We start from the raw sequence: 22900 nt of genomic DNA on the forward strand, positions 1-22900 counted from the left end.
ATAAAAGAGAACCCAACCCAAAAAGTTTGGTTGATTAGTCTGTGGCATTCTGTTAAACTGTTGCTTATGGCGGTCTCTGTGAGCTTCTCAGCGACATTCAGCCAGCCAGGTATCCTGCCTGCAGTAGATGGAATGTGGCAATGGAACGCTGGCTGCGCGTGTCATAATAGGCTCTGAGCCTTTATATACCTGTGCACAGCAGCAGCCACCTTCAGTCTGCTGCTGGACAGCCAGCAGCAGCAGCAGCAGGAGAGGTATGTAATCAGGAGCCCTCCTGCTAAGGGTAGACAGCTGCTCGTTCCACCCCACCCCCGCCTTAATTGGTTCTCCTCCCTTCCAACGGTGTTGAGGCGGGTGGGAACAGCAGGGGGTGAAGGTGCTGTGTTTAAAGAGGTGGAGTTATGCAGATCTAAAACGCGTGGATTGCAGCAGCAGCAAGCCGAAAAGTGCAGGCATGTAAGGGATCTAGAGGTTGACAACATGTCTTCTTAACGGGAGTCCAGGAGCTCATCTCCACAAATGGACTTTTCAGGATCCTTGGGTGGCTCCGTAGTTTGAAACCAATTCTGGTTATCGCTTCTCGGCCTTTTGGCTAAGACCATTTGGTTGCAGCCTGATAGGTGCGAGTTCTCTGGAGGAATCCAGGCCTTTTTGCGAAAGGATTTGGCGATTTTCTCTGGTATTATACCGACAGGTTTTGAAGATGAACTTCGTGAAGAATACTATCCGAATTGGAGTGGATCCATCAGTTTCCGAGAGGAATAATGTGTCCTTCATCGTGGAGAAACTTTTGGAAGGAAAAGCTGGAGCAAAACGAGGCGACTTCTACAGCGTCAACGAGTTTCCTAAATCAGGTACATATGACGTGACTTTTGTAGAAGAAAATACCTGCCTTGATGTGTTTGAGTGGCTTCGGAGTCACACTGATGATCCTTTCTTGGAAGGGGTGTGGTTTGAACCCTTGTTTGGACTTCAAGAAAAGATTGTGTGGGTAACAGTTTATAACCCTTTTACTGAGCCAGCATTGCTTGAAGGCTTCCTTGCACGGTACTGTGATTATGTGCGTAAAGGGGAAAAGCAGTTTAATTCTTTAGGTATTTTCAACTGCAAATACAAGTTTCGGGTGAAACTGAAGAAGGATCCTGGAAGTGTGGGAGGCTTTAGACATCCTCCTGCGAATTTTTCTGTGGCGGGACATAGGGGCTTCCTTTACTATGTAGGGCAGCCTATGTATTGCAGGAAATGTTACTGCTTTGGACATGTGCAGGATGCATGTAAGAAAGGGCAATGTTGCCGTAACTGCAAAGAGGAGGGGCATGTGGCAAGTGCGTGCCCGAAGCCCAAGGCTTGTGACATGTGTGGAAGTGGTGAGCACATGTTTAAAGATTGCCCGCAGGGTGTGCCCAGGAAAACTGATAAGGAGAGGAAAAAGGAGGAGGAGGAGAGGAGGGTTTTGCAGCAGATAGAAAGAGAAACTGCTAGAATGGAGAGAGAGCAGAGGAGGCGGAGTGAAAGGTCTGCCCCTGAAACTGTGAGTCTGAGGCCTGCTTACCAGAAGGAGAAAAAGGCACCTAAAATGGAGAAGGAGCTTGTGAAAGAATTGAGGAGAATGGAGGGGCAGATGAATGCAGCGGGAGAAGGAAGGTGTCCGGATACGTTGGACTTTCAGGACGTTGTAGATGCTGCAGATTGTATGGAAACTGGGGAAGGGTCATCACACCCTTCAGATCCTGAGAATATTGAGGAGTACTTCTCCGATGAGGGTGGGGGGAGTAGAAAGTGTCACAGGGAGGGTGGTGGGGCAAATGATGAAGAAGATATCAAGGCACCGCAGCGAAAAGTGGGTGCCAAGAAAGCAAGGTGGGGTGATGGTGATGCTGCTAGCGGCTCGGAAACGAGTTGCTCGGTTCAGATGGTGGAAGAAGATAGTGGGGGTGCTGGTTAAGGTTGCCTTGCAATATGCGTGATAATGCCTATTATAAGCTTTGACTTAAGTCAAAGGCTTTTTCTTGTGAGTGGAGTTTTTGTAGTGTTTTTGTAACTTTTCTGTTTTCGTTTTTTTTAGGAGGTTTAAAAAAGGAAAAAATGGGTTTTACTATAATTTCACAAAATGTGAGAGTGTTTAAAAATAAGGCCAGGAGGGCTGCAATTTTTGATTTTTTGGCTATGAAGAATGCATCGATTTTTTGTTTGCAAGAGTGTGGAGTGGTGGATGGGGTGAGAGGAGATGAATGGTCTCATGGAGCATCTGTGTGGTCGGGGAGTGCATGTAATAAAAATGATGGTGTGGGGATTTTAGTTAAAGGGAGGGAGGTGGTTTTGAGTGATTATGTGGTGATTGATGTGGGGAGGTGCATTTTAGCAAATTTTGAGTATAAAAATGTTAAATTTTGTGTTATTAATGTTTATGCGCCGGTGGAGAAAAATGACCGGAAAAAGTTATTTGAAAAAATTAAACTTTTTGTTCCGGGAAGAATGCCTGTGGTGATTGTGGGTGATATGAATTGTGATGTGGGGAGAGTGAATGTGGATGTGTCTGGGAAAACTTTGTTAGAGTTGGTTAGTGATTTTGATTTGCATGATATGCAAAGTGTATGTAAAGTGAGGCCTTTGTTAAATACCTTCTTTTCCGAAAGTGGAAGAATACAATCTAGATTGGATTACTGTTTTATTTCAAAAAATATGATTCCTGTTGACTATAAGCAGGAGAATGTTTTGTTTTCAGATCATGTGTGCATGTCGTGTGAGTTGGATGTGAATGTGAATGGGGTGTTTGGGAAAGGTTTGTGGAAGTTGAATGTTAAGTTATTGGAGTATGAGGAAGTAAGAAAGGAATATGCAAGACGGTATGAGGAGTGGTGTGAGTGTAAAAATGGTTTTGGGAATGTTTGTGGGTGGTGGGATTGGGTTAAAAAACAGACAAAAATTTTTTTCAAAAATTTGGGTTATAAGATGGCAGCAGTCAAGAGGAGACATTTTGTGAGTTTAAATGCACGTTTAAGTTTCTTGTATAAATTGAGGGAGGGAGGGATGGAGGTGGAGGAGGATATTTTACAAGTGAAAAAGGAGGTTCATGAGTTCTTGTTGGAAAAAGGGAGGAGTATTGTATTTAGAGCAAAAGTTGATAATTTGGAGTATGATGAAAAATGTTCACGTTTTTTTTTCAAGAAGGTTTTTGGGAAAAAGCAAAATATGTGTGTGTTGAATGGAGCAGATGGAAGCGAGGTGAGTGGAGAGGATATGTGTGAGGAAGTGGCAAAGTTTTATGAGGATTTGTATGCTGTAAAGTGGAGGGATGAGTGTTTGGAGAATGATGTTTTGAGTACGTTAGAGAGTAAATTGAATGAGGCGGAAAGAGAGAGGCTGATGGATGCTGTGACAAGTGATGAAGTATGGAAGGTTATGTGTAGTATGGCTTTGAATAAGACGCCGGGGGAGGATGGTCTTCCAGTAGAATTTTACCGCATGATGTGGGATGTGATTGGGAGTGATTTTGTGGATTTTTGTAAGTATATGTGGGAAAATATGGAGGTGGCAGGTAGTATGCGTGCAGGTATGGTTGTATTGATTCCGAAAAAGGGTGATTTGAAGAGTCTGAAAAACTGGAGGCCAATAACATTATTGAACTGTGATTATAAGATCTACGCAAAATTAATGGCAAATAGGATGCGTGATGTGATAGAGAGTGTGATTGGGGATGAGCAGTGTTGTGCAGTACCTGGGAGACGGATTCACGAGTGTGTGTGTATATTGAGAGATTGTCTATGGGATTGTATGAGCCGGAAGAAGAGTGTGTTTTTGTTGAGCCTGGATTTTGAAAAGGCGTATGATAGGTTGTCGCATGGTTTTTTGTTTAGAGTGTTGCTGAGAATGGGTTTTCCTGCTGATTTTGTTGGGAGAGTGAGAAGTCTATATACAGATATTTATAGTTGTGTTTTAATGAACGGTTATGTCGGTAGGAGAGTGAATGTGCATTCGGGCGTGAGGCAGGGGTGTCCGTTATCCCCTGTGGCTTTTATTTGTGCAATTGAACCTTTGTTGTGTATGTTGAGGAAGGATAAAGTGGTTCGAGGTGTGCAAGTGCCGGGAGGTGGAGGAAGAGAGTGGAAGGTGAGTGGTTATATGGATGACGTGTGTGTATTATGTGATTCTGAATGTTCGGTGAGGCGGGTGAAGTTGTTAGTGTCTATCTTTTGTGGTGCGTCTGCATTTAAAGTGAATTGGGAAAAGAGTGAGTGTAAGGTTTTTGGAAGTGGTATTTTGAGTAGAGATGTAGGTGTGAACGTAGTGAGTGGGCCCATTAAGGTTTTGGGAGTGAAGTTTTCAGAAAGATTGGATGGGAAAGAAAGTTGGGATGATGCGAAAGAGAAGGTTGAAAAGAAGTTATGTTTTTGGAAGTTGAGAAGCCTTACTTTCTTTGGAAAAATCTTAGTCATTAAAAGCGTGGTGTTGCCTATTTTTTTATATGTTGCAGTTGTGTTTCCACCAGGTTATATGGTTTTGAGAGGATTGAATAGGATTTTGTTTGTTTTTTTGTGGAATTCTAAAATGGAGAGGGCGCGGAGGGAAGTGTTGGTGAAGCGTATGGAGAAAGGTGGTTTGGGTTTTCCAAATTTAGAAGTTTTTTTGGGTGTGAATATTGTGGTGTTTGTGCTGAAAGTGATTATGGGCGATGGAAAGTTTTCATGTATGTGTGGATATTTATTTGGGGCTTATTCTTTTCGTTTGAAGTGGAGAGAGAGGGATTTGCGGTGTCCGGTTGCTTTTGAGGTGCCCGTGTGGTATGTGTGGGTTTATAAGTTTTTGGTGAAGTATGAGTTGTGTGATGTGGATGTGAGGTTGTTGGGAAATAAGAAGGCTGTGTACAGGATGATTGAGTGTAGAGAAATGGAGAGTGGAATAAATTTGGTGAGAGGGTGTGATGTGCAAAATGTATGGAAGAAGGTGCGGATGGGTGGTATGACAAATAAGCAGAGTGAGGTTGTGTGGCAGTCATTGCATGGAGTGTTGCCAGTAAGAGAGTTTCAGAGGAATAGAGGTTTAGTGAGGAGTGAAACGTGTCCAAGAAATGGCTGTGGTGGAAGGGAAAGTGTGTTGCATGTTTTTTGGAATTGCCAGTATGCTAGAGATGTGATTGGGAGAATGGGGCCTTTGTGTAAAGAATTGTGTGGTGTGAATTTGTTGTCCTTTGAGTTGTTTATGTTTGGTTTGGGAATATGTGATGGGACGAAGGAACGAGTCTTGTGGTTGATGCTTGCGTGTATAAAGGAAGTGTTATGGGATGTGAGGAATGTGTATGTGTTTAAAAGGAAGGAAATTGCTGTAAAGGATAGTGTGAAGGTGATTATGGGGAAGATGTATGTGTGTTTCCTATGGGACAAAAAGAGGAGAGGGGAAGTGGATGCGGAGGGAATATGGAAAGTTAAAAAGTGGAGATATTTTGTAAATACTTCTTGATCTTGTTTTCTGTGTAAGGTTTAAAAAGAAGAAATAAAAATTTTCCGGTGATGATGGGAGCAGCATTTGTGTCGTTGAGATGATGCAGCTGTTTGGAAGGAAGTTCCTTTGGTCGTGACTATAGACCGTGGATTTCCCCATCTGAGGGAAAAAAAAGAAAAGAGAAAAAAAAAAGAAAAGAAAAATCTGTTCTTATCAGTTTAATATCTGATACGTCCCCTATCTGGGGACCATATATTAAATGGATTTTTAGAACAGGGAGATGGAAAAAGAGCTTGCTCTGTCCACTCCACGCATTGACCTGGTATTGCAGTATCTCCAGGACCGGTGCACCCCTTCTTTAATGCAGTTTCTAAAATCAGAAAGAATTGAATTCAATGTTTTTTGTTCATTTTGCTTGTTTGTCGGATTTTGGGATGGACTCTTTGGCTTTGCTTTTCTTCTCCTCATTGGATTTTTCATGTTCAAAGTTGCAGAAGCCAGATTACAAGCTCATTTTGGTTCAACTTCAGCAACTGTGCATTGCATTGCCATGTAATGTGATGCAATGCTATCTTTCTAGCTCTCCCTTTTTACTTCCTTTTGGATAAACAGACATATTAGGCAAGCATTTTGGAGCTTTCACCTAAATAACTACAGGTGGTGAGATAAGCTGCACAATATAATTGACCTTTCAGTATATTGTTGCACACACACCATCTATTTAGCAAATGCCCTTGTTATCAACAGCAGCCTTTTAAACTCACCTGAGCTAACAGGTATGTGCGCTGGTTACTCTGCTGCGCTTAAAATTTCTTTTTTGGTTTGCTACAATGCCTTTTCTGAAACGTTGTCTCCTTCTGCTGGAACACTGACTTCTTTCATTTAATGCCTGCAGACTATAAAAGAGAACCCAACCCAAAAAGTTTGGTTGATTAGTCTGTGGCATTCTGTTAAACTGTTGCTTATGGCGGTCTCTGTGAGCTTCTCAGCGACATTCAGCCAGCCAGGTATCCTGCCTGCAGTAGATGGAATGTGGCAATGGAACGCTGGCTGCGCGTGTCATAATAGGCTCTGAGCCTTTATATACCTGTGCACAGCAGCAGCCACCTTCAGTCTGCTGCTGGACAGCCAGCAGCAGCAGCAGCAGGAGAGGTATGTAATCAGGAGCCCTCCTGCTAAGGGTAGACAGCTGCTCGTTCCACCCCACCCCCCGCCTTAATTGGTTCTCCTCCCTTCCAACGGTGTTGAGGCGGGTGGGAACAGCAGGGGGTGAAGGTGCTGTGTTTAAAGAGGTGGAGTTATGCAGATCTAAAACGCGTGGATTGCAGCAGCAGCAAGCCGAAAAGTGCAGGCATGTAAGGGATCTAGAGGTTGACAACATGTCTTCTTAACGGGAGTCCAGGAGCTCATCTCCACAAATGGACTTTTCAGGATCCTTGGGTGGCTCCGTAGTTTGAAACCAATTCTGGTTATCGCTTCTCGGCCTTTTGGCTAAGATCAAGTGTAGTATCTGTTCTTATCAGTTTAATATCTGATACGTCCCCTATCTGGGGACCATATATTAAATGGATTTTTAGAACAGGGAGATGGAAAAAGAGCTTGCTCTGTCCACTCCACGCATTGACCTGGTATTGCAGTATCTCCAGGACCGGTGCACCCCTTCTTTAATGCAGTTTCTAAAATCAGAAAGAATTGAATTCAATGTTTTTTGTTCATTTTGCTTGTTTGTCGGATTTTGGGATGGACTCTTTGGCTTTGCTTTTCTTCTCCTCATTGGATTTTTCATGTTCAAAGTTGCAGAAGCCAGATTACAAGCTCATTTTGGTTCAACTTCAGCAACTGTGCATTGCATTGCCATGTAATGTGATGCAATGCTATCTTTCTAGCTCTCCCTTTTTACTTCCTTTTGGATAAACAGACATATTAGGCAAGCATTTTGGAGCTTTCACCTAAATAACTACAGGTGGTGAGATAAGCTGCACAATATAATTGACCTTTCAGTATATTGTTGCACACACACCATCTATTTAGCAAATGCCCTTGTTATCAACAGCAGCCTTTTAAACTCACCTGAGCTAACAGGTATGTGCGCTGGTTACTCTGCTGCGCTTAAAATTTCTTTTTTGGTTTGCTACAATGCCTTTTCTGAAACGTTGTCTCCTTCTGCTGGAACACTGACTTCTTTCATTTAATGCCTGCAGACTATAAAAGAGAACCCAACCCAAAAAGTTTGGTTGATTAGTCTGTGGCATTCTGTTAAACTGTTGCTTATGGCGGTCTCTGTGAGCTTCTCAGCGACATTCAGCCAGCCAGGTATCCTGCCTGCAGTAGATGGAATGTGGCAATGGAACGCTGGCTGCGCGTGTCATAATAGGCTCTGAGCCTTTATATACCTGTGCACAGCAGCAGCCACCTTCAGTCTGCTGCTGGACAGCCAGCAGCAGCAGCAGCAGGAGAGGTATGTAATCAGGAGCCCTCCTGCTAAGGGTAGACAGCTGCTCGTTCCACCCCACCCCCCGCCTTAATTGGTTCTCCTCCCTTCCAACGGTGTTGAGGCGGGTGGGAACAGCAGGGGGTGAAGGTGCTGTGTTTAAAGAGGTGGAGTTATGCAGATCTAAAACGCGTGGATTGCAGCAGCAGCAAGCCGAAAAGTGCAGGCATGTAAGGGATCTAGAGGTTGACAACATGTCTTCTTAACGGGAGTCCAGGAGCTCATCTCCACAAATGGACTTTTCAGGATCCTTGGGTGGCTCCGTAGTTTGAAACCAATTCTGGTTATCGCTTCTCGGCCTTTTGGCTAAGATCAAGTGTAGTATCTGTTCTTATCAGTTTAATATCTGATACGTCCCCTATCTGGGGACCATATATTAAATGGATTTTTAGAACAGGGAGATGGAAAAAGAGCTTGCTCTGTCCACTCCACGCATTGACCTGGTATTGCAGTATCTCCAGGACCGGTGCACCCCTTCTTTAATGCAGTTTCTAAAATCAGAAAGAATTGAATTCAATGTTTTTTGTTCATTTTGCTTGTTTGTCGGATTTTGGGATGGACTCTTTGGCTTTGCTTTTCTTCTCCTCATTGGATTTTTCATGTTCAAAGTTGCAGAAGCCAGATTACAAGCTCATTTTGGTTCAACTTCAGCAACTGTGCATTGCATTGCCATGTAATGTGATGCAATGCTATCTTTCTAGCTCTCCCTTTTTACTTCCTTTTGGATAAACAGACATATTAGGCAAGCATTTTGGAGCTTTCACCTAAATAACTACAGGTGGTGAGATAAGCTGCACAATATAATTGACCTTTCAGTATATTGTTGCACACACACCATCTATTTAGCAAATGCCCTTGTTATCAACAGCAGCCTTTTAAACTCACCTGAGCTAACAGGTATGTGCGCTGGTTACTCTGCTGCGCTTAAAATTTCTTTTTTGGTTTGCTACAATGCCTTTTCTGAAACGTTGTCTCCTTCTGCTGGAACACTGACTTCTTTCATTTAATGCCTGCAGACTATAAAAGAGAACCCAACCCAAAAAGTTTGGTTGATTAGTCTGTGGCATTCTGTTAAACTGTTGCTTATGGCGGTCTCTGTGAGCTTCTCAGCGACATTCAGCCAGCCAGGTATCCTGCCTGCAGTAGATGGAATGTGGCAATGGAACGCTGGCTGCGCGTGTCATAATAGGCTCTGAGCCTTTATATACCTGTGCACAGCAGCAGCCACCTTCAGTCTGCTGCTGGACAGCCAGCAGCAGCAGCAGCAGGAGAGGTATGTAATCAGGAGCCCTCCTGCTAAGGGTAGACAGCTGCTCGTTCCACCCCACCCCCCGCCTTAATTGGTTCTCCTCCCTTCCAACGGTGTTGAGGCGGGTGGGAACAGCAGGGGGTGAAGGTGCTGTGTTTAAAGAGGTGGAGTTATGCAGATCTAAAACGCGTGGATTGCAGCAGCAGCAAGCCGAAAAGTGCAGGCATGTAAGGGATCTAGAGGTTGACAACATGTCTTCTTAACGGGAGTCCAGGAGCTCATCTCCACAAATGGACTTTTCAGGATCCTTGGGTGGCTCCGTAGTTTGAAACCAATTCTGGTTATCGCTTCTCGGCCTTTTGGCTAAGATCAAGTGTAGTATCTGTTCTTATCAGTTTAATATCTGATACGTCCCCTATCTGGGGACCATATATTAAATGGATTTTTAGAACAGGGAGATGGAAAAAGAGCTTGCTCTGTCCACTCCACGCATTGACCTGGTATTGCAGTATCTCCAGGACCGGTGCACCCCTTCTTTAATGCAGTTTCTAAAATCAGAAAGAATTGAATTCAATGTTTTTTGTTCATTTTGCTTGTTTGTCGGATTTTGGGATGGACTCTTTGGCTTTGCTTTTCTTCTCCTCATTGGATTTTTCATGTTCAAAGTTGCAGAAGCCAGATTACAAGCTCATTTTGGTTCAACTTCAGCAACTGTGCATTGCATTGCCATGTAATGTGATGCAATGCTATCTTTCTAGCTCTCCCTTTTTACTTCCTTTTGGATAAACAGACATATTAGGCAAGCATTTTGGAGCTTTCACCTAAATAACTACAGGTGGTGAGATAAGCTGCACAATATAATTGACCTTTCAGTATATTGTTGCACACACACCATCTATTTAGCAAATGCCCTTGTTATCAACAGCAGCCTTTTAAACTCACCTGAGCTAACAGGTATGTGCGCTGGTTACTCTGCTGCGCTTAAAATTTCTTTTTTGGTTTGCTACAATGCCTTTTCTGAAACGTTGTCTCCTTCTGCTGGAACACTGACTTCTTTCATTTAATGCCTGCAGACTATAAAAGAGAACCCAACCCAAAAAGTTTGGTTGATTAGTCTGTGGCATTCTGTTAAACTGTTGCTTATGGCGGTCTCTGTGAGCTTCTCAGCGACATTCAGCCAGCCAGGTATCCTGCCTGCAGTAGATGGAATGTGGCAATGGAACGCTGGCTGCGCGTGTCATAATAGGCTCTGAGCCTTTATATACCTGTGCACAGCAGCAGCCACCTTCAGTCTGCTGCTGGACAGCCAGCAGCAGCAGCAGCAGGAGAGGTATGTAATCAGGAGCCCTCCTGCTAAGGGTAGACAGCTGCTCGTTCCACCCCACCCCCCGCCTTAATTGGTTCTCCTCCCTTCCAACGGTGTTGAGGCGGGTGGGAACAGCAGGGGGTGAAGGTGCTGTGTTTAAAGAGGTGGAGTTATGCAGATCTAAAACGCGTGGATTGCAGCAGCAGCAAGCCGAAAAGTGCAGGCATGTAAGGGATCTAGAGGTTGACAACATGTCTTCTTAACGGGAGTCCAGGAGCTCATCTCCACAAATGGACTTTTCAGGATCCTTGGGTGGCTCCGTAGTTTGAAACCAATTCTGGTTATCGCTTCTCGGCCTTTTGGCTAAGATCAAGTGTAGTATCTGTTCTTATCAGTTTAATATCTGATACGTCCCCTATCTGGGGACCATATATTAAATGGATTTTTAGAACAGGGAGATGGAAAAAGAGCTTGCTCTGTCCACTCCACGCATTGACCTGGTATTGCAGTATCTCCAGGACCGGTGCACCCCTTCTTTAATGCAGTTTCTAAAATCAGAAAGAATTGAATTCAATGTTTTTTGTTCATTTTGCTTGTTTGTCGGATTTTGGGATGGACTCTTTGGCTTTGCTTTTCTTCTCCTCATTGGATTTTTCATGTTCAAAGTTGCAGAAGCCAGATTACAAGCTCATTTTGGTTCAACTTCAGCAACTGTGCATTGCATTGCCATGTAATGTGATGCAATGCTATCTTTCTAGCTCTCCCTTTTTACTTCCTTTTGGATAAACAGACATATTAGGCAAGCATTTTGGAGCTTTCACCTAAATAACTACAGGTGGTGAGATAAGCTGCACAATATAATTGACCTTTCAGTATATTGTTGCACACACACCATCTATTTAGCAAATGCCCTTGTTATCAACAGCAGCCTTTTAAACTCACCTGAGCTAACAGGTATGTGCGCTGGTTACTCTGCTGCGCTTAAAATTTCTTTTTTGGTTTGCTACAATGCCTTTTCTGAAACGTTGTCTCCTTCTGCTGGAACACTGACTTCTTTCATTTAATGCCTGCAGACTATAAAAGAGAACCCAACCCAAAAAGTTTGGTTGATTAGTCTGTGGCATTCTGTTAAACTGTTGCTTATGGCGGTCTCTGTGAGCTTCTCAGCGACATTCAGCCAGCCAGGTATCCTGCCTGCAGTAGATGGAATGTGGCAATGGAACGCTGGCTGCGCGTGTCATAATAGGCTCTGAGCCTTTATATACCTGTGCACAGCAGCAGCCACCTTCAGTCTGCTGCTGGACAGCCAGCAGCAGCAGCAGCAGGAGAGGTATGTAATCAGGAGCCCTCCTGCTAAGGGTAGACAGCTGCTCGTTCCACCCCACCCCCCGCCTTAATTGGTTCTCCTCCCTTCCAACGGTGTTGAGGCGGGTGGGAACAGCAGGGGGTGAAGGTGCTGTGTTTAAAGAGGTGGAGTTATGCAGATCTAAAACGCGTGGATTGCAGCAGCAGCAAGCCGAAAAGTGCAGGCATGTAAGGGATCTAGAGGTTGACAACATGTCTTCTTAACGGGAGTCCAGGAGCTCATCTCCACAAATGGACTTTTCAGGATCCTTGGGTGGCTCCGTAGTTTGAAACCAATTCTGGTTATCGCTTCTCGGCCTTTTGGCTAAGATCAAGTGTAGTATCTGTTCTTATCAGTTTAATATCTGATACGTCCCCTATCTGGGGACCATATATTAAATGGATTTTTAGAACAGGGAGATGGAAAAAGAGCTTGCTCTGTCCACTCCACGCATTGACCTGGTATTGCAGTATCTCCAGGACCGGTGCACCCCTTCTTTAATGCAGTTTCTAAAATCAGAAAGAATTGAATTCAATGTTTTTTGTTCATTTTGCTTGTTTGTCGGATTTTGGGATGGACTCTTTGGCTTTGCTTTTCTTCTCCTCATTGGAGTTTTCATGTTCAAAGTTGCAGAAGCCAGATTACAAGCTCATTTTGGTTCAACTTCAGCAACTGTGCATTGCATTGCCATGTAATGTGATGCAATGCTATCTTTCTAGCTCTCCCTTTTTACTTCCTTTTGGATAAACAGACATATTAGGCAAGCATTTTGGAGCTTTCACCTAAATAACTACAGGTGGTGAGATAAGCTGCACAATATAATTGACCTTTCAGTATATTGTTGCACACACACCATCTATTTAGCAAATGCCCTTGTTATCAACAGCAGCCTTTTAAACTCACCTGAGCTAACAGGTATGTGCGCTGGTTACTCTGCTGCGCTTAAAATTTCTTTTTTGGTTTGCTACAATGCCTTTTCTGAAACGTTGTCTCCTTCTGCTGGAACACTGACTTCTTTCATTTAATGTCTGCAGACTATAAAAGAGAACCCAACCCAAAAAGTTTGGTTGATTAGTCTGTGGCATTCTGTTAAACTGTTGCTTATGGCGGTCTCTGTGAGCTTCTCAGCGACATTCAGCCAGCCAGGTATCCTGCCTGCAGTAGATGGAATGTGGCAATGGAACGCTGGCTGCGCGTGTCATAATAGGCTCTGAGCCTTTATATACCTGTGCACAGCAGCAGCCACCTTCAGTCTGCTGCTGGACAGCCAGCAGCAGCAGCAGCAGGAGAGGTATGTAATCAGGAGCCCTCCTGCTAAGGGTAGACAGCTGCTCGTTCCACCCCACCCCCCACCTTAATTGGTTCTCCTCCCTTCCAACGGTGTTGAGGCAGGTGGGAACAGCAGGGGGTGAAGGTGCTGTGTTTAAAGAGGTGGAGTTATGCAGATCTAAAACGCGTGGATTGCAGCAGCAGCAAGCCGAAAAGTGCAGGCATGTAAGGGATCTAGAGGTTGACAACATGTCTTCTTAACGGGAGTCCAGGAGCTCATCTCCACAAATGGACTTTTCAGGATCCTTGGGTGGCTCCGTAGTTTGAAACCAATTCTGGTTATCGCTTCTCGGCCTTTTGGCTAAGATCAAGTGTAGTATCTGTTCTTATCAGTTTAATATCTGATACGTCCCCTATCTGGGGACCATATATTAAATGGATTTTTAGAACAGGGAGATGGAAAAAGAGCTTGCTCTGTCCACTCCACGCATTGACCTGGTATTGCAGTATCTCCAGGACCGGTGCACCCCTTCTTTAATGCAGTTTCTAAAATCAGAAAGAATTGAATTCAATGTTTTTTGTTCATTTTGCTTGTTTGTCGGATTTTGGGATGGACTCTTTGGCTTTGCTTTTCTTCTCCTCATTGGATTTTTCATGTTCAAAGTTGCAGAAGCCAGATTACAAGCTCATTTTGGTTCAACTTCAGCAACTGTGCATTGCATTGCCATGTAATGTGATGCAATGCTATCTTTCTAGCTCTCCCTTTTTACTTCCTTTTGGATAAACAGACATATTAGGCAAGCATTTTGGAGCTTTCACCTAAATAACTACAGGTGGTGAGATAAGCTGCACAATATAATTGACCTTTCAGTATATTGTTGCACACACACCATCTATTTAGCAAATGCCCTTGTTATCAACAGCAGCCTTTTAAACTCACCTGAGCTAACAGGTATGTGCGCTGGTTACTCTGCTGCGCTTAAAATTTCTTTTTTGGTTTGCTACAATGCCTTTTCTGAAACGTTGTCTCCTTCTGCTGGAACACTGACTTCTTTCATTTAATGCCTGCAGACTATAAAAGAGAACCCAACCCAAAAAGTTTGGTTGATTAGTCTGTGGCATTCTGTTAAACTGTTGCTTATGGCGGTCTCTGTGAGCTTCTCAGCGACATTCAGCCAGCCAGGTATCCTGCCTGCAGTAGATGGAATGTGGCAATGGAACGCTGGCTGCGCGTGTCATAATAGGCTCTGAGCCTTTATATACCTGTGCACAGCAGCAGCCACCTTCAGTCTGCTGCTGGACAGCCAGCAGCAGCAGCAGCAGGAGAGGTATGTAATCAGGAGCCCTCCTGCTAAGGGTAGACAGCTGCTCGTTCCACCCCACCCCCCGCCTTAATTGGTTCTCCTCCCTTCCAACGGTGTTGAGGCGGGTGGGAACAGCAGGGGGTGAAGGTGCTGTGTTTAAAGAGGTGGAGTTATGCAGATCTAAAACGCATGGATTGCAGCAGCAGCAAGCCGAAAAGTGCAGGCATGTAAGGGATCTAGAGGTTGACAACATGTCTTCTTAACGGGAGTCCAGGAGCTCATCTCCACAAATGGACTTTTCAGGATCCTTGGGTGGCTCCGTAGTTTGAAACCAATTCTGGTTATCGCTTCTCGGCCTTTTGGCTAAGATCAAGTGTAGTATCTTTTGAAAAGGCAGTTTTGTCCTTGGGCTGCCCTAGTAAATTGATGCATATTACACACTGGTTTGGTGCACTTGTTAGTACGCCAGGTGGCTCATAGAGTTATCTGATGGAAAACATGGCCCTCCAGGATCGAAGTCACTAGGCTGGGTAAGTGTGAGGGCTTTGGAGCAATGTGCCCCAGGAGTAGGCGCCCTGGTGGGAGTCCAAGCTTACTGGGACTGGGAACCCCAGAAAGACTTGGCTTCGTTGCACGCCGCACCTTTGCCAATCATACTTTCTGAGCAACCCCCCCTATTCCTGGCCTCCGGGCTAGGAAGGGGAATTTTTATAAACCCGGTCGGAGGTCCGGTCAGCTTTGGGCTGAGAAACCAACACAGGCTCCAGCTCCACTAGGGTGGCAGCCTAGATGGAAGCTGGGAGCACGAAAACGGCTCTTCTCCGGCTTCGGCTAGGGAGAGCATCGGAGATCCCTGACCCTCGCTGTGGCCTTCTGGCTCGGAGGGATGGGGATGGTTTATTGGGGACCCTCTCCTCCGGGAAGGGTCCACATGAATCCTCGCCTCGTGCGCTGTTTTGGTGTGACTTCGGTCACATTTTTCAGTGCCTTGGATGCAGCTTCAATCAAAAAATCTGTTCTTATCAGTTTAATATCTGATACGTCCCCTATCTGGGGACCATATATTAAATGGATTTTTAGAACAGGGAGATGGAAAAAGAGCTTGCTCTGTCCACTCCACGCATTGACCTGGTATTGCAGTATCTCCAGGACCGGTGCACCCCTTCTTTAATGCAGTTTCTAAAATCAGAAAGAATTGAATTCAATGTTTTTTGTTCATTTTGCTTGTTTGTCGGATTTTGGGATGGACTCTTTGGCTTTGCTTTTCTTCTCCTCATTGGAGTTTTCATGTTCAAAGTTGCAGAAGCCAGATTACAAGCTCATTTTGGTTCAACTTCAGCAACTGTGCATTGCATTGCCATGTAATGTGATGCAATGCTATCTTTCTAGCTCTCCCTTTTTACTTCCTTTTGGATAAACAGACATATTAGGCAAGCATTTTGGAGCTTTCACCTAAATAACTACAGGTGGTGAGATAAGCTGCACAATATAATTGACCTTTCAGTATATTGTTGCACACACACCATCTATTTAGCAAATGCCCTTGTTATCAACAGCAGCCTTTTAAACTCACCTGAGCTAACAGGTATGTGCGCTGGTTACTCTGCTGCGCTTAAAATTTCTTTTTTGGTTTGCTACAATGCCTTTTCTGAAACGTTGTCTCCTTCTGCTGGAACACTGACTTCTTTCATTTAATGCCTGCAGACTATAAAAGAGAACCCAACCCAAAAAGTTTGGTTGATTAGTCTGTGGCATTCTGTTAAACTGTTGCTTATGGCGGTCTCTGTGAGCTTCTCAGCGACATTCAGCCAGCCAGGTATCCTGCCTGCAGTAGATGGAATGTGGCAATGGAACGCTGGCTGCGCGTGTCATAATAGGCTCTGAGCCTTTATATACCTGTGCACAGCAGCAGCCACCTTCAGTCTGCTGCTGGACAGCCAGCAGCAGCAGCAGCAGGAGAGGTATGTAATCAGGAGCCCTCCTGCTAAGGGTAGACAGCTGCTCGTTCCACCCCACCCCCCGCCTTAATTGGTTCTCCTCCCTTCCAACGGTGTTGAGGCGGGTGGGAACAGCAGGGGGTGAAGGTGCTGTGTTTAAAGAGGTGGAGTTATGCAGATCTAAAACGCGTGGATTGCAGCAGCAGCAAGCCGAAAAGTGCAGGCATGTAAGGGATCTAGAGGTTGACAACATGTCTTCTTAACGGGAGTCCAGGAGCTCATCTCCACAAATGGACTTTTCAGGATCCTTGGGTGGCTCCGTAGTTTGAAACCAATTCTGGTTATCGCTTCTCGGCCTTTTGGCTAAGATCAAGTGTAGTATCTGTTCTTATCAGTTTAATATCTGATACGTCCCCTATCTGGGGACCATATATTAAATGGATTTTTAGAACAGGGAGATGGAAAAAGAGCTTGCTCTGTCCACTCCACGCATTGACCTGGTATTGCAGTATCTCCAGGACCGGTGCACCCCTTCTTTAATGCAGTTTCTAAAATCAGAAAGAATTGAATTCAATGTTTTTTGTTCATTTTGCTTGTTTGTCGGATTTTGGGATGGACTCTTTGGCTTTGCTTTTCTTCTCCTCATTGGATTTTTCATGTTCAAAGTTGCAGAAGCCAGATTACAAGCTCATTTTGGTTCAACTTCAGCAACTGTGCATTGCATTGCCATGTAATGTGATGCAATGCTATCTTTCTAGCTCTCCCTTTTTACTTCCTTTTGGATAAACAGACATATTAGGCAAGCATTTTGGAGCTTTCACCTAAATAACTACAGGTGGTGAGATAAGCTGCACAATATAATTGACCTTTCAGTATATTGTTGCACACACACCATCTATTTAGCAAATGCCCTTGTTATCAACAGCAGCCTTTTAAACTCACCTGAGCTAACAGGTATGTGCGCTGGTTACTCTGCTGCGCTTAAAATTTCTTTTTTGGTTTGCTACAATGCCTTTTCTGAAACGTTGTCTCCTTCTGCTGGAACACTGACTTCTTTCATTTAATGCCTGCAGACTATAAAAGAGAGCCCAACCCAAAAAGTTTGGTTGATTAGTCTGTGGCATTCTGTTAAACTGTTGCTTATGGCGGTCTCTGTGAGCTTCTCAGCGACATTCAGCCAGCCAGGTATCCTGCCTGCAGTAGATGGAATGTGGCAATGGAACGCTGGCTGCGCGTGTCATAATAGGCTCTGAGCCTTTATATACCTGTGCACAGCAGCAGCCACCTTCAGTCTGCTGCTGGACAGCCAGCAGCAGCAGCAGCAGGAGAGGTATGTAATCAGGAGCCCTCCTGCTAAGGGTAGACAGCTGCTCGTTCCACCCCACCCCCCGCCTTAATTGGTTCTCCTCCCTTCCAACGGTGTTGAGGCGGGTGGGAACAGCAGGGGGTGAAGGTGCTGTGTTTAAAGAGGTGGAGTTATGCAGATCTAAAACGCGTGGATTGCAGCAGCAGCAAGCCGAAAAGTGCAGGCATGTAAGGGATCTAGAGGTTGACAACATGTCTTCTTAACGGGAGTCCAGGAGCTCATCTCCACAAATGGACTTTTCAGGATCCTTGGGTGGCTCCGTAGTTTGAAACCAATTCTGGTTATCGCTTCTCGGCCTTTTGGCTAAGATCAAGTGTAGTATCTGTTCTTATCAGTTTAATATCTGATACGTCCCCTATCTGGGGACCATATATTAAATGGATTTTTAGAACAGGGAGATGGAAAAAGAGCTTGCTCTGTCCACTCCACGCATTGACCTGGTATTGCAGTATCTCCAGGACCGGTGCACCCCTTCTTTAATGCAGTTTCTAAAATCAGAAAGAATTGAATTCAATGTTTTTTGTTCATTTTGCTTGTTTGTCGGATTTTGGGATGGACTCTTTGGCTTTGCTTTTCTTCTCCTCATTGGATTTTTCATGTTCAAAGTTGCAGAAGCCAGATTACAAGCTCATTTTGGTTCAACTTCAGCAACTGTGCATTGCATTGCCATGTAATGTGATGCAATGCTATCTTTCTAGCTCTCCCTTTTTACTTCCTTTTGGATAAACAGACATATTAGGCAAGCATTTTGGAGCTTTCACCTAAATAACTACAAGTGGTGAGATAAGCTGCACAATATAATTGACCTTTCAGTGTATTGTTGCACACACACCATCTATTTAGCAAATGCCCTTGTTATCAACAGCAGCCTTTTAAACTCACCTGAGCTAACAGGTATGTGCGCTGGTTACTCTGCTGCGCTTAAAATTTCTTTTTTGGTTTGCTACAATGCCTTTTCTGAAACGTTGTCTCCTTCTGCTGGAACACTGACTTCTTTCATTTAATGCCTGCAGACTATAAAAGAGAACCCAACCCAAAAAGTTTGGTTGATTAGTCTGTGGCATTCTGTTAAACTGTTGCTTATGGCGGTCTCTGTGAGCTTCTCAGCGACATTCAGCCAGCCAGGTATCCTGCCTGCAGTAGATGGAATGTGGCAATGGAACGCTGGCTGCGCGTGTCATAATAGGCTCTGAGCCTTTATATACCTGTGCACAGCAGCAGCCACCTTCAGTCTGCTGCTGGACAGCCAGCAGCAGCAGCAGCAGGAGAGGTATGTAATCAGGAGCCCTCCTGCTAAGGGTAGACAGCTGCTCGTTCCACCCCACCCCCCGCCTTAATTGGTTCTCCTCCCTTCCAACGGTGTTGAGGCGGGTGGGAACAGCAGGGGGTGAAGGTGCTGTGTTTAAAGAGGTGGAGTTATGCAGATCTAAAACGCGTGGATTGCAGCAGCAGCAAGCCGAAAAGTGCAGGCATGTAAGGGATCTAGAGGTTGACAACATGTCTTCTTAACGGGAGTCCAGGAGCTCATCTCCACAAATGGACTTTTCAGGATCCTTGGGTGGCTCCGTAGTTTGAAACCAATTCTGGTTATCGCTTCTCGGCCTTTTGGCTAAGATCAAGTGTAGTATCTGTTCTTATCAGTTTAATATCTGATACGTCCCCTATCTGGGGACCATATATTAAATGGATTTTTAGAACAGGGAGATGGAAAAAGAGCTTGCTCTGTCCACTCCACGCATTGACCTGGTATTGCAGTATCTCCAGGACCGGTGCACCCCTTCTTTAATGCAGTTTCTAAAATCAGAAAGAATTGAATTCAATGTTTTTTGTTCATTTTGCTTGTTTGTCGGATTTTGGGATGGACTCTTTGGCTTTGCTTTTCTTCTCCTCATTGGATTTTTCATGTTCAAAGTTGCAGAAGCCAGATTACAAGCTCATTTTGGTTCAACTTCAGCAACTGTGCATTGCATTGCCATGTAATGTGATGCAATGCTATCTTTCTAGCTCTCCCTTTTTACTTCCTTTTGGATAAACAGACATATTAGGCAAGCATTTTGGAGCTTTCACCTAAATAACTACAGGTGGTGAGATAAGCTGCACAATATAATTGACCTTTCAGTATATTGTTGCACACACACCATCTATTTAGCAAATGCCCTTGTTATCAACAGCAGCCTTTTAAACTCACCTGAGCTAACAGGTATGTGCGCTGGTTACTCTGCTGCGCTTAAAATTTCTTTTTTGGTTTGCTACAATGCCTTTTCTGAAACGTTGTCTCCTTCTGCTGGAACACTGACTTCTTTCATTTAATGCCTGCAGACTATAAAAGAGAACCCAACCCAAAAAGTTTGGTTGATTAGTCTGTGGCATTCTGTTAAACTGTTGCTTATGGCGGTCTCTGTGAGCTTCTCAGCGACATTCAGCCAGCCAGGTATCCTGCCTGCAGTAGATGGAATGTGGCAATGGAACGCTGGCTGCGCGTGTCATAATAGGCTCTGAGCCTTTATATACCTGTGCACAGCAGCAGCCACCTTCAGTCTGCTGCTGGACAGCCAGCAGCAGCAGCAGCAGGAGAGGTATGTAATCAGGAGCCCTCCTGCTAAGGGTAGACAGCTGCTCGTTCCACCCCACCCCCCGCCTTAATTGGTTCTCCTCCCTTCCAACGGTGTTGAGGCGGGTGGGAACAGCAGGGGGTGAAGGTGCTGTGTTTAAAGAGGTGGAGTTATGCAGATCTAAAACGCGTGGATTGCAGCAGCAGCAAGCCGAAAAGTGCAGGCATGTAAGGGATCTAGAGGTTGACAACATGTCTTCTTAACGGGAGTCCAGGAGCTCATCTCCACAAATGGACTTTTCAGGATCCTTGGGTGGCTCCGTAGTTTGAAACCAATTCTGGTTATCGCTTCTCGGCCTTTTGGCTAAGATCAAGTGTAGTATCTGTTCTTATCAGTTTAATATCTGATACGTCCCCTATCTGGGGACCATATATTAAATGGATTTTTAGAACAGGGAGATGGAAAAAGAGCTTGCTCTGTCCACTCCACGCATTGACCTGGTATTGCAGTATCTCCAGGACCGGTGCACCCCTTCTTTAATGCAGTTTCTAAAATCAGAAAGAATTGAATTCAATGTTTTTTGTTCATTTTGCTTGTTTGTCGGATTTTGGGATGGACTCTTTGGCTTTGCTTTTCTTCTCCTCATTGGAGTTTTCATGTTCAAAGTTGCAGAAGCCAGATTACAAGCTCATTTTGGTTCAACTTCAGCAACTGTGCATTGCATTGCCATGTAATGTGATGCAATGCTATCTTTCTAGCTCTCCCTTTTTACTTCCTTTTGGATAAACAGACATATTAGGCAAGCATTTTGGAGCTTTCACCTAAATAACTACAGGTGGTGAGATAAGCTGCACAATATAATTGACCTTTCAGTATATTGTTGCACACACACCATCTATTTAGCAAATGCCCTTGTTATCAACAGCAGCCTTTTAAACTCACCTGAGCTAACAGGTATGTGCGCTGGTTACTCTGCTGCGCTTAAAATTTCTTTTTTGGTTTGCTACAATGCCTTTTCTGAAACGTTGTCTCCTTCTGCTGGAACACTGACTTCTTTCATTTAATGTCTGCAGACTATAAAAGAGAACCCAACCCAAAAAGTTTGGTTGATTAGTCTGTGGCATTCTGTTAAACTGTTGCTTATGGCGGTCTCTGTGAGCTTCTCAGCGACATTCAGCCAGCCAGGTATCCTGCCTGCAGTAGATGGAATGTGGCAATGGAACGCTGGCTGCGCGTGTCATAATAGGCTCTGAGCCTTTATATACCTGTGCACAGCAGCAGCCACCTTCAGTCTGCTGCTGGACAGCCAGCAGCAGCAGCAGCAGGAGAGGTATGTAATCAGGAGCCCTCCTGCTAAGGGTAGACAGCTGCTCGTTCCACCCCACCCCCCGCCTTAATTGGTTCTCCTCCCTTCCAACGGTGTTGAGGCGGGTGGGAACAGCAGGGGGTGAAGGTGCTGTGTTTAAAGAGGTGGAGTTATGCAGATCTAAAACGCGTGGATTGCAGCAGCAGCAAGCCGAAAAGTGCAGGCATGTAAGGGATCTAGAGGTTGACAACATGTCTTCTTAACGGGAGTCCAGGAGCTCATCTCCACAAATGGACTTTTCAGGATCCTTGGGTGGCTCCGTAGTTTGAAACCAATTCTGGTTATCGCTTCTCGGCCTTTTGGCTAAGATCAAGTGTAGTATCTGTTCTTATCAGTTTAATATCTGATACGTCCCCTATCTGGGGACCATATATTAAATGGATTTTTAGAACAGGGAGATGGAAAAAGAGCTTGCTCTGTCCACTCCACGCATTGACCTGGTATTGCAGTATCTCCAGGACCGGTGCACCCCTTCTTTAATGCAGTTTCTAAAATCAGAAAGAATTGAATTCAATGTTTTTTGTTCATTTTGCTTGTTTGTCGGATTTTGGGATGGACTCTTTGGCTTTGCTTTTCTTCTCCTCATTGGATTTTTCATGTTCAAAGTTGCAGAAGCCAGATTACAAGCTCATTTTGGTTCAACTTCAGCAACTGTGCATTGCATTGCCATGTAATGTGATGCAATGCTATCTTTCTAGCTCTCCCTTTTTACTTCCTTTTGGATAAACAGACATATTAGGCAAGCATTTTGGAGCTTTCACCTAAATAACTACAGGTGGTGAGATAAGCTGCACAATATAATTGACCTTTCACTATATTGTTGCACACACACCATCTATTTAGCAAATGCCCTTGTTATCAACAGCAGCCTTTTAAACTCACCTGAGCTAACAGGTATGTGCGCTGGTTACTCTGCTGCGCTTAAAATTTCTTTTTTGGTTTGCTACAATGCCTTTTCTGAAACGTTGTCTCCTTCTGCTGGAACACTGACTTCTTTCATTTAATGCCTGCAGACTATAAAAGAGAACCCAACCCAAAAAGTTTGGTTGATTAGTCTGTGGCATTCTGTTAAACTGTTGCTTATGGCGGTCTCTGTGAGCTTCTCAGCGACATTCAGCCAGCCAGGTATCCTGCCTGCAGTAGATGGAATGTGGCAATGGAACGCTGGCTGCGCGTGTCATAATAGGCTCTGAGCCTTTATATACCTGTGCACAGCAGCAGCCACCTTCAGTCTGCTGCTGGACAGCCAGCAGCAGCAGTAGCAGCAGGAGAGGTA

The 22900-nt window shown here is 44.6% G+C and overlaps 12 non-coding genes and 2 pseudogenes across 12 annotated transcripts; all 14 read left to right on the top strand.

Annotated features, from left to right (window-relative positions):
- The first annotated feature begins 5590 nt into the window (after nucleotides 1-5590).
- Nucleotides 5591-5795, top strand: LOC141202593 (U2 spliceosomal RNA; annotated as a pseudogene).
- A 1115-nt stretch (nucleotides 5796-6910) lies between these two features.
- On the top strand, nucleotides 6911-7101 carry LOC141203120 (U2 spliceosomal RNA). The gene has a single exon (XR_012274259.1). It is a non-coding gene; the product is annotated as a U2 spliceosomal RNA (small nuclear RNA).
- A 1115-nt stretch (nucleotides 7102-8216) lies between these two features.
- On the top strand, nucleotides 8217-8407 carry LOC141203121 (U2 spliceosomal RNA). The gene has a single exon (XR_012274260.1). It is a non-coding gene; the product is annotated as a U2 spliceosomal RNA (small nuclear RNA).
- Nucleotides 8408-9522: 1115 nt separating this feature from the next.
- On the top strand, nucleotides 9523-9713 carry LOC141203122 (U2 spliceosomal RNA). Its single transcript, XR_012274261.1, has one exon. It is a non-coding gene; the product is annotated as a U2 spliceosomal RNA (small nuclear RNA).
- Nucleotides 9714-10828: 1115 nt separating this feature from the next.
- On the top strand, nucleotides 10829-11019 carry LOC141203123 (U2 spliceosomal RNA). Its single transcript, XR_012274262.1, has one exon. It is a non-coding gene; the product is annotated as a U2 spliceosomal RNA (small nuclear RNA).
- Nucleotides 11020-12134: 1115 nt separating this feature from the next.
- LOC141203125 (U2 spliceosomal RNA) lies at nucleotides 12135-12325 on the top strand. Its single transcript, XR_012274264.1, has one exon. It is a non-coding gene; the product is annotated as a U2 spliceosomal RNA (small nuclear RNA).
- A 1115-nt stretch (nucleotides 12326-13440) lies between these two features.
- Nucleotides 13441-13631, top strand: LOC141203126 (U2 spliceosomal RNA). The gene has a single exon (XR_012274265.1). It is a non-coding gene; the product is annotated as a U2 spliceosomal RNA (small nuclear RNA).
- Nucleotides 13632-14746: 1115 nt separating this feature from the next.
- On the top strand, nucleotides 14747-14862 carry LOC141202686 (U2 spliceosomal RNA; annotated as a pseudogene).
- A 524-nt stretch (nucleotides 14863-15386) lies between these two features.
- LOC141202484 (U2 spliceosomal RNA) lies at nucleotides 15387-15568 on the top strand. Its single transcript, XR_012273756.1, has one exon. It is a non-coding gene; the product is annotated as a U2 spliceosomal RNA (small nuclear RNA).
- Nucleotides 15569-16683: 1115 nt separating this feature from the next.
- Nucleotides 16684-16874, top strand: LOC141203127 (U2 spliceosomal RNA). Its single transcript, XR_012274266.1, has one exon. It is a non-coding gene; the product is annotated as a U2 spliceosomal RNA (small nuclear RNA).
- A 1115-nt stretch (nucleotides 16875-17989) lies between these two features.
- Nucleotides 17990-18180, top strand: LOC141203128 (U2 spliceosomal RNA). Its single transcript, XR_012274267.1, has one exon. It is a non-coding gene; the product is annotated as a U2 spliceosomal RNA (small nuclear RNA).
- A 1115-nt stretch (nucleotides 18181-19295) lies between these two features.
- Nucleotides 19296-19486, top strand: LOC141203129 (U2 spliceosomal RNA). The gene has a single exon (XR_012274268.1). It is a non-coding gene; the product is annotated as a U2 spliceosomal RNA (small nuclear RNA).
- A 1115-nt stretch (nucleotides 19487-20601) lies between these two features.
- LOC141203130 (U2 spliceosomal RNA) lies at nucleotides 20602-20792 on the top strand. Its single transcript, XR_012274269.1, has one exon. It is a non-coding gene; the product is annotated as a U2 spliceosomal RNA (small nuclear RNA).
- Nucleotides 20793-21907: 1115 nt separating this feature from the next.
- Nucleotides 21908-22098, top strand: LOC141203131 (U2 spliceosomal RNA). The gene has a single exon (XR_012274270.1). It is a non-coding gene; the product is annotated as a U2 spliceosomal RNA (small nuclear RNA).
- The last annotated feature ends 802 nt before the right edge of the window (nucleotides 22099-22900 follow it).

This window comes from Phyllobates terribilis, unplaced genomic scaffold (assembly GCF_046119375.1).
Source record: "Phyllobates terribilis strain yellow unplaced genomic scaffold, ASM4611937v1 Scaffold_123__1_contigs__length_5148117, whole genome shotgun sequence".
NCBI classification, from domain to species: Eukaryota; Metazoa; Chordata; class Amphibia; order Anura; family Dendrobatidae; genus Phyllobates; species Phyllobates terribilis.